The sequence below is a fragment of the Rhopalosiphum padi genome, chromosome 2 (genome assembly GCF_020882245.1).
Source record: "Rhopalosiphum padi isolate XX-2018 chromosome 2, ASM2088224v1, whole genome shotgun sequence".
In the NCBI taxonomy this organism is placed as follows: domain Eukaryota; kingdom Metazoa; phylum Arthropoda; class Insecta; order Hemiptera; family Aphididae; genus Rhopalosiphum; species Rhopalosiphum padi.
In genome coordinates, this window is record NC_083598.1 from 165,863 (window position 1) to 179,092 (window position 13,230).

The 13,230-nt window shown below is 28.5% G+C and overlaps 1 non-coding gene across 1 annotated transcript; it reads right to left on the minus strand.

Moving 5' to 3' along the window:
• Positions 1-899: 899 nt before the first annotated feature.
• Trnas-uga (transfer RNA serine (anticodon UGA)) lies at positions 900-981 on the minus strand. The gene has a single exon. It is a non-coding gene; the product is annotated as a tRNA-Ser (tRNA).
• Positions 982-13,230: the final 12,249 nt, after the last annotated feature.

The window sequence follows — 13,230 nt, forward strand, 5'->3', positions numbered from 1 at the left end:
TTATATACCCGCGATAAACGTACCTAGTAGCTAGTATAGTAGTATGTGTATTCACGTAATAATTAAAATATTATAATATACGGCAGTGGTGTGACTGTGGCGGCGACCGTTATAATATATAGATACCTACGACGTCGGCAAGATAGTGGCGACGGCGGAAAGAATCGCGGTCGGTTGTTCAACTCTCTAGTACGCGGTGGCGGAGAAGGAAAACGTGAATGAATTATCGGCTGGTTGTCGTATATAATAGTAATAATAATAATATTGTATGTGTGGTGTACCTATGTGTACAACAGGTAGAGACAGGTAGTTAGAGAGAGAGAAAGAGAGAGAGTAGTACAGACTTCTCTTCATGGGAACGGTTTCTTGAATGGATACGAAAGGACGGGAAGGCACGTAATCCACTATAGATAAAACATGCAAATGGACCCATTAGAGAAGACGACACACACATACACACACTGTCGTTCGTGGGCAATAATGCATACTGTATACATGTAAAGTGTGCGTGCGTTGTGTATTGTATATTTATATATAATATATATATCTTTATATTATGTGTATTGCCGGATGACGACTGATCGCCAGTAAAACCTGTAATATACCGAAGCCGGATAAGTTTATATTCACTTAAGTTTATATTACTCGTTCTCGAATCCCGAGTTAAATTTCATATATTATGCGTACGGATCAATAACGTGATGGTTATTTTGTGCTGCGCCTTATTTTTAGTTTGGATTTTGATTCTTTTTTTGTATGGATAATATCATAAATTCATAACATTTATTGTTTTGAAATTGCTAGTAAATATATTTAGTTTTATATTGAATAGGTTAGGTCTTAGGTCTTTGTTATTAATAAGTATTGGTTAAAACTTTTAAAAAAATGCAAAAAATCAACGCTGCGGGCAGGACTCGAACCTGCGCGGGTAAAACCCATTGGATTTCAAGTCCAACTCCTTAACCGCTCGGACACCGCAGCATTGGAAGTATAAGTACGCATATTTTACATTTAAGGGCAACTTCAAACTAGAACATATTTACTTTAATGGTGTGAATAGCCAAACCATAGGCGGGTACACGGGGGGAGGCAATAGGGGCAATCCCCCCCACGTTCACAAATGAAAGTATCATGTATTCCAACAAAGTTTTTTTTTAAATAGATGATGACCTTTTTTAGTTGATAACTAACAAATTGCCCTCCTCCCGTTTAGGACCACTGTATCCGCTCTTGAGCCGAATACGGAATAGGAACGTGATATAAATATAATATAAATTTGATTAGATTTTTAAAAAATTTAAACTTAAAATGTCTAAAAAAAAACAATTTTCATTATATATTTTTTTAGATTTGATGGGTCTAGTATGAAGTACTTATTATAAATCTTTTATTAAATTATTAAAATTTAAAAGTTTTTAGAATGTTATAACAACAAAATAGTTTGCAATTTTAATGAATTTCGACAAAATTATAACTTCAAATGCATATAAAAAATAACTGTGATTTATGGTTATATAATGTTAATATACAGATATAAGAATAGCTTATGTGAGATCTTGTGTTAATTTTTCAAAAATTTTGATCTGTTGGGTATTTTTTTTATTGATATACATAGAAAAAAAAACTAGAAAAATTAAAAATCTCTCATGATTATTAATAGCTAAAAAAAGAGCTCAAATATTTTTCACATTACGTGTAGGAAACGCTAATATAAACATTCTGTGAAAATGTTAAATATTTAATGTTATTCGTTTTTAAGTTATATCTAAAAAAGTAAAAACTAATTGATTTTTTCGAAAACTGGTTTTGCGTAAATACTTCCGTTTTTCTTAAACCTTAGGGTTTTTCTGATTATTTTAAAAAATACCGAGCATTTTTAATTTTGACTTTTCTACAGTACAAACTTAATCCAATTTTCTATCCTAAACCACTTTCAAAGTTGAAAATCAAACCATTTTTTCGACTTTACTTATCGTGTATTACACGAGACGTGTATTCGTGTATCAATCACGATAAAACACACATAATATAACCAACACATTCATCGCTGCACCTAGAATCTAAAATATTAAAAATATATATATATCAATAGAAGGCTTTTTTTGAGCACTATAGTTCACACTTTATATCCCTGCCTAGACAAAAATTCATGTCCATGACGACTATAGATAACAATGAAAAAAACCCAAAGGTGTTTCTATAGGACTCCTGATGATCGAGGAGTCCGCTAATGGTGGTATACTGGTGTATCTATGTAAGAATGTTATGATCCGCCTGATCCAGACGAATGATAGTTCAAAAAAACACTCGTTTCCGTGAAAAATCGAACACTGTAATTTTATTTAACTGTTAAATAATATATGTATGACAGTTATATGTAGTTATCTATTTTGGGCTAACTCCTATTAATGATAAAAAAATTAAGGTTGAGTATAATTTATTTATATTATAAAATAATAAACGGGATGGAATATATAGTATTATATATTAATCCAATTACATATGAAGTGCTGCTATGAAAACAAACATTAATAAAATACAACGTTTTCAGTCTATAATATTTACGTATGATTACAAACGCGCCTTTCTACGTATATCAAATCATACTCTTCACTCTGATTTAAACATCTAAACAGTCTCAGAGGTATATAGCGAAATCGTACTTCAAATTATTTCGCTCCCGACTATTACAAACAATTCAAACCCTTTGATCCTTGCTATTGACTCTATCAACATCCCCGAAAACCCTCCGAGTAGGTTAAAAAGCGTAGAGACAATGAAAAAAAAATATATATAAGTATTTAAATAAGTGAAACATTTAATAAGTATTACTGTTGGTAGTTTCTTAAAATTATGTAAATTATGTAAGAAAAATGTTTATATACTGCATCACATACCTATTCTTATTGTAAAATTACCCTTACAGATTGTATATTTTCAAAAAATAAATCTTAAAAAAATAAATTAAAAAAACTATTTCGTGTTTAATATTAAAATCCAAATTGGTTTTACACTTAATAATTAAAATTCTATAGGCCTAAAAAAGTGTTGAACTAAACAAATCAACAAAATAATTCAATCCCCTATATGGGCAGCATGTGTACCTATGTATAAACATTTTACCTAATGTAATAAAAATCTGTTTATTATGCATTTTATCAATTGATTTATTTCCATCCGGTTTATAAAATGTTAATTAAGTTACGATGACTACGGTCGGTTAGACCATGGAAAAAATGAGCTCTTATCGTTCACGGACATCCATTAATGGAACGTGTGGGCACATGAGGATAAAAAAAAATAAATAAAAAAAAAATTCAAGATATATAAACACTTATGTACTGCTGCAATGTAAGTATGTAACATATACAAACATTATAAACTCATGAAGCCACTTATTTCAGCGTATAAAAAGCTATACAATAATAAATAAGGCAATTTGATAACGGACATGTTGTATTTTTGGCGTTGCAAATTTCTTCCATTAGCCAGTGATATCCTGCTCCGAGAATAAACAGCCGCGACTAGGCGGAGGGTTTTTAATGTTTTTATTAGTCATATATATACAACGGGACGTCTAGAAAATCTATTAACACTTCGTCGATTGTACAAAACTACTAAAAAAATGCTTAAAAATAAATATAAACTGCCTAAACGGTGATGATTATTTTTAAACAGACTGTTTCCTATAGTTTATTACGCGCAAATTTATCGAATACGTTTTTGTATCGTATTTTTCAAAAACTTATTACGTACCCTTTGGCATGGAACAGATTTTAAATATTTATATTTAAATTTAATTTGTTTATCGCACATCATACTGCTCTTACTAGCTGAATACAAGTTTACGTAGTTGATTTCATTTGCGTATTTAATATAATATAATAATTGGTATTATAGATATACTCGGAAGAATCCTCATTCGGTCAACGGTCTGTCCAATACCTTATTTATACTTAATTTACTGTTATTCATGGTTTCGTATTTTGGTTGTTAACTGGTGGTGGTCAAATGGGGGGGAGGGGATAAATCCCCAAATGATTTTTTTCTTTTTAATATTTATAACAATTAAATTATTTAATGTATGTATAATGTTAATGTATTAAATTGTATTTTATTTTGTACGCCCTCCCCCCATGACAAAATTATTTAACCGCCACTGGACACTGTTGTTAACTCTCTTGCGTGTAAATATTTAGATATGTATACGGGAGTCTGTAGTATCAACTATTAAGCGTTATAAACGTAAAATATCTATTAGATGATTAATATTTTGATTTAATAATGTCCTGAAGACTTAGAATAATTACGTTCTGGTTTATACACCCGTCCCGTGAGAATTTACCCATTGCGATATCTACTGAAATAATGAAGTTATCATAATTTTGATTTTTTTAATAAGTTTCACAAGGAACAGAACTACAAATATTTTATGTTTTAATTTATTTTAATGTTTTGGTAAAAAAAATAAAAACTATATTTTTGATTCTGACCGAAGTAAAGAATATATTGATTTTACAATGATGTATGTTATTTTGTGTGTGTGTCTGTCATCACATTTTGGAGTAGAAATAATGCTTTGATTTTTGACTTCAGCCCTCATTGAAAAGAAAAATTCATTTAGTTGATACTTTAGGGGGTCAAAAGTAAAAAAATTTCAGTAGTTTTCAAAAGCGTTAGGAAAAACTATAAAAAAGTGACAGAAAAATGGGAATTTTTACGCATAATCAGTTTTTGACAAAATCGATTTTTTATTTTGCTGTAACTCGAAAACGAATCATTGTAAATATTCGAAATTTTCACCAAATGTTTATATTAGTGTTATCTATTTATGATTGAATTTTAAAAATATTTTAATATTTTTAAAGCTATTTATAGGCAATTAAAAATTTTCGATTTTTCTAAGTTTTTTTTTTTAAAATGACTGAAAAAAAATTGGCTATCCAAAAAATCTTTTTTTTTGAAATTTATTTTGTTACGAAATCGCGTAAAATAACGATGTATTACAATTTAAAATTTAAATATAGGTAAAAATATAATATATTATCCTACTAATTATCCTAGACTGATAAACCATTTTTGTTCAGAATCGTTTTTCGTATACAATAATACCTGTCATTGCATTCAAATAACACATCCATAATAGTGACAAGTGACCTACTGTCCATCTTTACTATACAGCAGAGTGATATCCACTTGCCTAGGTACCTTTTTTTATTTAATTATTTTCAAAAAAATTGAAGATAGATATTTTGTAGAGTTAATTTTTATGAAAATATTGACGTTTCAACATTTTAATTTCATTAATTTTCTGATGATTTAATATTTTTTCTAATTTTGAAATAAACCACGAATTATTTAATACGATAATGGCATCAATGTATCAAACATGTGGCTCGCGTGCTCGTACGGCCGGCGAACGCTTTCAGTGTAATTCACAGTTTTTCTCGAAACTAGAAAAAATATTAAAAATCAGCAGTTTAATGAAATTAAAATGTTGAAACGCCAATATTTTCATAAAAATGAACTCTACAAAATATCTATCTTCAATTTTTTTGGAAATAATTAAATAAAAAAATATATATTTTTTAACTTTTTTACCAAAGCATTAAAATAAATTAAAACATGTAATATTTGTAGTTCTTGTCCCCGTTAAACTTATTAAATAATCAAAATTATGATATCTCCATTATTTCAGGAGATATAACAATGGGTAATTCCTCACGGGACACCCTGTATATATGCACAAATTTCAATAATGCAATCAGATGTGTGATTCGCGTTGAAATACTAAGTCAAATATATTAAATCGTATAACTTTTGTATTTTTTTCGATTTTCTAAATATGTCCAACATAAAATAACTTTTAAAGTAATAATTTATGTAGGTATACTATATTACTATATACATTATACAAATAAATATATATATTACATTTTGTTGTTATTATAACTTTTATTTGGGAGGGGGGGGGTTGAACCTCCAAAACCCCCTTGTATACGTGCCTGTAATTATACATATTTGTTTGTTTATATTAATACATTTGTCGATGGCAAAAAGTGATGGCGGAAAAGTGCACGTTCAGTGACGCGTTGTAACTTGTAGAATAAGCATAATGATAAATAAAATCGAAACATATACCCGTATACATAATAAATAGCGTCAGCGTATGCACGAGAAAAGCGCTCGGTTAATGGGTGAAAGTGTCTCGTCTCGTGGAGCCTGGTGGAGGAGGCGCACTATCGCGATGTCGCTAGTTCGTCGTGGGTTGCACAACAGGCGACGGATGGGCGGCCGTGCGGCGTGATGAAACAATACCGTAGACGATGACGTCGCTGACTAGAGAGAGGTGGTTTTGGAGTTTTTATGCTACGTGCGGTGTGGTGCGCGCGGCGGCGTGGGATAATTATGATCGGCGGGACGGTAATTATTATTGTTACTCAGAGCAGGGAAGTCCTCGCCGACTGTCTGATAAATGTATTGTATTATTATATGTATATTTATATAGTACTGTAACGACAACAACAAAAACAATAATAATAATACATTACAACAATAATAATAACGTATGATAGGCAGCTATAATATGTCGTAATAATAATATAATATACCTAACGATGACAAGAAATAACAATGACCAGTGACCACCGTCACCAAAATGGTTTTGACTTTTGATAAATATTTCAGATGACATTCCCCATATGAAAAAATTATATTAATAAAATAACAAACTATAACAAGACATTGTTAACGTAAAAAACAAAAGATTAAAGGGATGGATGTCAATAAGGAACTGTGCTCCGCACATCAATATCAATAACTCTTTCTTAAATGCAAAAAAAATCGAAATAATTGGTGACTATAGCGGTTTATGTACTCGTAAAAAAATATAAAAATAATTTAAGGAACTTTTTGTAGCTTGCCAAAATACATTTCTATAAAAAAACAATTAAAAGGTATCTTTTATTAGTCTATTTCAAAGTTAACCTGGAAGGCTGGAAATTTATCAATGAGATCACGTCTTGTAATATTTCTAAAAAAGTAAAAAGTAAAAACAAAGGTAAAATTGAAACTATTAAAGTAATCGATAAGATATTATATTTTTATGACAATCCCAAAGAAACGTCATATATATTTAACAATTTTTTTAGTAACGTAGGTATAAACTAAGCCGAGAAATTTGATGATGAGAGTTTTGATTTAGAATTGATTTAATGTGAGGACTAGATCTTGTGTTCTTTTGATCAAATTTTTCTAAAAAAAATTAAGGTTTCAGAATTATATGTATTATATAAACAATTTTAAATATGATATATTGCTGCCTATTATGATAGAGTGACGGTCAAAATCCTAAAAAAATAATACCAAGTTGATTGTTTTCTTCATGTATATATAATTTGAGTATTCAAGATAATATTTCCCTAGATTGCTTTAAAATCGCAAATATTAAACCTTTACACAAAAACGGCGATTGTAAGACAATGAATAATTATAGACCTACATCCATATTACCTAATTTTGGTAATATATTCGAAAAAATAATTAAACCGAGATTGACCTAGAATAACTTTGTAATCTATTATCCAAAAATCAATATAGCTTTAGACCAGGACTATAGGCACAGAAAATTCTTTATATGAAGTAACTTATTTTTATACGATTCATTGGATAATGGCTTGAAAGCAATTGCTGTTTTTATAGACCTGGCTAAATCTTTTAACACTGTTTATCATGAAATTCTATCAAAAATGTTAACAAAAAATTTGGAATAAATAATCGAAGTCTACTTTGGTTTAAATGCTCTGATACTCTGATAGACAACATGTAGTGAAACTTAATGAGGTAAAAAATAATGCAAATCTTTTCAAATATTGTGTTTTACTGGGTAGTGTTTTAGGTCCCATTTTGTTTTTATTGTACATAAATGTAATTAGCGACTTAAATATTGATGGCAAATTGGTGACCTAGGTTGATGACTCATATCTGTTATTTTCTGATACTTCGTGGGAGGGGGTCCACCACAAAGCGTCGAAAATTCTAAATTTAACATATAAATGTATTAGTGAAAAAAATGTACCGTGATGTGTAAAAATATGATGTATATGAAATTCTCAATAAATAAATGTAATATAGGTACATATGATTCTCCAGTATTAATTCATAGCTCTAAAAGTTATTTGAATTGCATAATGCATAATTTTGTACAAGTTAAATAATAAATCGAAAATTCATTATTTAGGTATTAAATTTGACAATCAATTGAGATATAACTTACATATTAATAAGTAGTAGGAAACTACATATTTTATAAATTTGTTAAACTTATAGATTAACTACCGGTAGATACTTCATGTACTGTATATTTTTCAATAATATGGATTCTTAACATTGGGAAATATTAAGGATATATAACTACTACTATATGTATTTGAAAATATTGAAATTTTATCAAAATAATATATTAAGAATAATTTTACGTCAAAATTCACTCGAAGATTCAACAAAATTGAATTGTATGCATTTAGGTATTCTCCTAGTATGATATTTGTACGAAAAAAAAAATGTTTTACTATTTATGGAAAAAATTAGTTAATTCCAGCCAAATGTAATAGATTTTTCTCGGGTAAGAGCAAAAAATAGGGCCTATGATATATCGATAAAATAAACAAAAAAAACCCTTTGGGAAATCTTTGTTTAGACTATTTAGGTCCAAAGTATTTTAATAACTTGCCAATTTTATATAAACAAGTATTTATTGTGGCTTATTAAATGAGAAAAGGTAGTTTATAGTTGGGTTTTTTCAAAATTAACAATTTCCTAGAAAAATTTGCATTCTTGTTGTTGTTAGTTTTTATTTTTATTTTTTTTATTCATTAATAGTTTTATATACTATTAAAGATTACAATATTTAAAAGAAATGAATAACATAATCATTAATCAGTAATAATATTGTGATATATATGTTTCAAATATACTTATTATTCTCTGTACTATCAATTTAACTTTTATAGAAGCTGCATATTAGTATACGTTTGTATCTAACTTATTGTAATGTAAATAATAAATATGTAATATTATTTGATAAGCTCATTTTTTTTCTTTTATTTCTATTTTCTATACAATATGCAACAGTGATAATACGAATGTTAACTCTCTACTTCATCACTAGCGTAGGTTTAAAGGAGTAGATATATTTAGTAGTATATTTATAAAGAAATGTATTAATAAATAAAAAAAAAAAATTAGATAAAATTGCGTGTACTTCCATGGAGGACGATGCATGCCCCTAAAACCTGTAAATTTTAGGCCCTTGCCCTACTATGACTTAAAAACTATACAGTTTATAATCACCCACGTACTTTATATACATGTAATATAAGTACTTATACATGCGTACGGTATATTACGTGTTTATTAATTTATCGTACTCGTGGAATCCATTTTATAAAACTTCGAAAGGCATTGAAAGGTCTTCATCTTTACCATTAAGAGGGTCTTCTCCAGGACGATGTCAATGATTCGCCGACGCACAAGTATAATAACATATTACCATGTCTGAGTGGCGGCTCCCTTGTATAGATGGCGTTCAGTGTAATGGCTTTCAGAGGTAGAAATAAATATAAAAATAATATAGGACTATATCGTATTAATGTTATTATATCCATACGAAGTTTGATAAGTATACCTTATGACACGTTCAGCGTACACCAAAATATAAGACTATACGATACTTTGATGCCGACGGCGTCGTCGCACGCGGATAATTCGATGAAAATTATACCGTCCATCCGTCCACCAAATGTGTGAGAAGGAATAACAATTATATATTGGAAAACAGACTATAGTGGCAATACCTACAATTAAAATATTATTGTTATTTTTTATCATTATTGACATTATTCATCATGTTTAACGCCTGTACAGCACTACAGCAATTCACGTCGTCGTAGGTCTAATTATACCAATCTATAGAATATTACTGGTAAAGTATAGGGAATCCGGTCATTATGATACAATGTCGGAACATTTTGGGCAATATAAGAATGATTTTGTGTAATACTCATACTGTTCTTACATTGACTGGGCATTCTACGATAGTGCCCGGTCAAAATGTACATTGCCAAGATTCAACTGATTCAAGTGGACAAAGTGAATAAATAAAGCGTAAAGCATACATTTATATCGAGTATAATTCATATGTAACAATTACCTTTACCTACATATTTTATTCGTGCAATACTGCGACTAACGAGATACCTATTTAGTTTAAGAATGAATTATACATGCATTAGAACAGTCGAAATCAATTCACAATATGCAAAGAAATGCTCATCTAGATTAATAAGGTATTATCAACACATATTTCTCTAAAAGAAGCGATAAGAACATTTTCTAATTTGGGTGGCCAACCAAAGGCATGGAGTCGCATGGTAATTGACAATTGTATCTATAATACATTATGTAAAATCAACCTGTGTAAATGCAAAAAAATATGGTCGACTTTGTAACTCAATAAAGTGCCATAATAGTGTTATTTGTGATAATAAATAAAAACAATATATTACTATGTACCTAATTTTATTTCTATGAAGTTAATTACTTTTGTTAGAGTAATCACTAATCTAAGTACAATTATTTAAAAGTAATAAACTAATAAATGATCAGCATTTAGTTATACATAAGAAAAAATAATAAATTTATTAGGTATATATTATAGGCTTAATGTATAGTTTCTACCTATTTACTATATTTCTACGATTCTAAAAACCATCACGATTACAACCGATTAGACCGTTTAGTGGAACGATAGGCCCGTCTTGAAAACTCCCAAGTGGAATTCATAATATTAACTCAGTAGCGCAATATTATACGATTTATCGATTGCGGGTTCTTTTAAAAATATAACAATAATAATATTAATATAATATTACGATGTACCTATCCATAGTATATTATAGGTAATTATAACATAATATTAGATTTAGTCGTTTTTATCTTAGTTCGGATGTAATATAACACTTGTGTAAAGTACACATTTTCCATTAATAATATAATATATAATATTACGCTTGAGCATATATTTTTAAAAGGTCGTTTGTTTATCGTTTATCATCTTGTAGCTGTTTGTTTTTTAAATAAATAAAGTGGAGAAATAATTAATTTTTCAAAGATATCTTGTGGGCAGACAATATTATGTATAACAAGTCAAATTATATGAAGTTACATGACAATATTAAACATCGATAAAAAATCATAAATACGAAACATTATACGATTTTGTATAGCAGTCAGATCCATCAATGCCCACACATCTATATGAAAATATAATATTCTTCCATAATGTCTTAGATTTTTGAATATTAGTTTTGTTTTATAAATATGATTTTTCTTGCGTTCACTATAAGTACTAGTGTACTACTAGTTTATAGTAGTATATAAACACAATTTAAAATATTATTATTTATTATTCTTATTTATACAATTATATTATCTATATTAATTTGTAATGTAAATCTAATGTTCATTTTTATAATATATTATATCACACTATTCGATTTTTATACCTCATTTACATAGTTAATTGTCTAATTAGCTTTTTATTAAATATTGTATAAAGAGAAGTATTTACTATAATAAGCCATTTATGTTTTACTGTATTATTATTTATAGAACTACAGTCGTGGCTCGTGATAAATTAGCAAAGAATAAATAACTATTTTTTTTTCGTCAGAAATTTATAATTCTTGTTTCACAAACCACCTTTAAAATTTGTAACTTGTTAGTTGTTTATCTAAAAAAAAATACATACAATATGGAAATTAAACATAATGATATTAACCATATGATGTGATAACTGATAAGTATTGATTATTGAGTAATATTAATGGTGTTCAAACTAAAGACGTCGCGTGTGTATACACTAAGGTTGTATACATACATTTATAAATCTATACACTTTCGGAAATCAGATTGTTGATAAATATTATAAAAATAAAATTTCACTAGAGTTGAGAATTTACAGTGAAAATCTAAAATAATTGGTCTCTAAGATTAAGCCTATTTTAATAAAATGGTATTAAAATGTTAAGGTCACAAATGGATAGGTAGGTGTACCTAATCGAATAATAATTAAATATTTTACATATACATGAAAATGATACTTTATGATTGTCTTACTACCGAAAGAAAAAAAACTTTAAAACTGATATACTTGCTATTTTAGTCTATATTAGTTGTTAGATAATTTCACTTATAGGTATATTTGTTGTTAAAATAAATATTTCAACAACAGATACTTAAAAAAAAAAACAATCTAATTACCAAAATGTATTTTGTTAAAAACGGATAGTTACATGTATACACAATATATTTTTTATTATTTTTTAACTGGTAATGCTTACAAAAACTGGTGAACAATTTAAAAATAACACAAACATCTGACAAACGTGGATCGAACACATGCGCAAATCGCTAGCATTATATTTTGCAAGAAGTGTATTTATTTTTTCCCTTTGTAATTTCTATACATTTTCCTGGTGATTTTCCACCCAGCCGTATATACATGATCGTCTGTAATAACACTCCCGAGCAACATGGTTAACACCCATTGTTTCGGATTCAGCGTCGTACGCCCTTGACATTATATTGTTATTCTTATTATGTTGGTATAGGACTATAGGTATTCTATATATGTGAGTCGTGACGCCGCACCATAACACGCATGTTATATTCCCTCTTGTGTGTGTATGGTTTCCATCATATATATTTTATATACACGATCGAATACCATACACCGTGTGATATGCAATGTAAATATAGGAAGCATGCTCTATATGAGAGAGAAAAAATTGAGTAACGCAATAAGAACATAGTTGCTTTACAACTGTTCGGTAAGGTCGAGGATTATTTTTCGTAATCCGATTCGTGCACCTGTTAATTTGCCCTATGCAATTTATGGACTTCTAAGTTGACTATTTTTATTTTATTTTTATAATAGTAGACAATTTGTGCCGTCCAGCTAATGGCGCCAAAACACTGTAAATGCGTGTTATATGAATTATATAAATTATATGATACATAGGTAACCTAACCTAGGTAATATACACACGGTAATGTATACTTATATATAGTATTTTGTTTTATATTATTTATACACTTATTCATTCATTGTATACTTTTTATTCTATATTTTTTTTTTGTATTATTATTAAATGTAATTATACAAGTTTA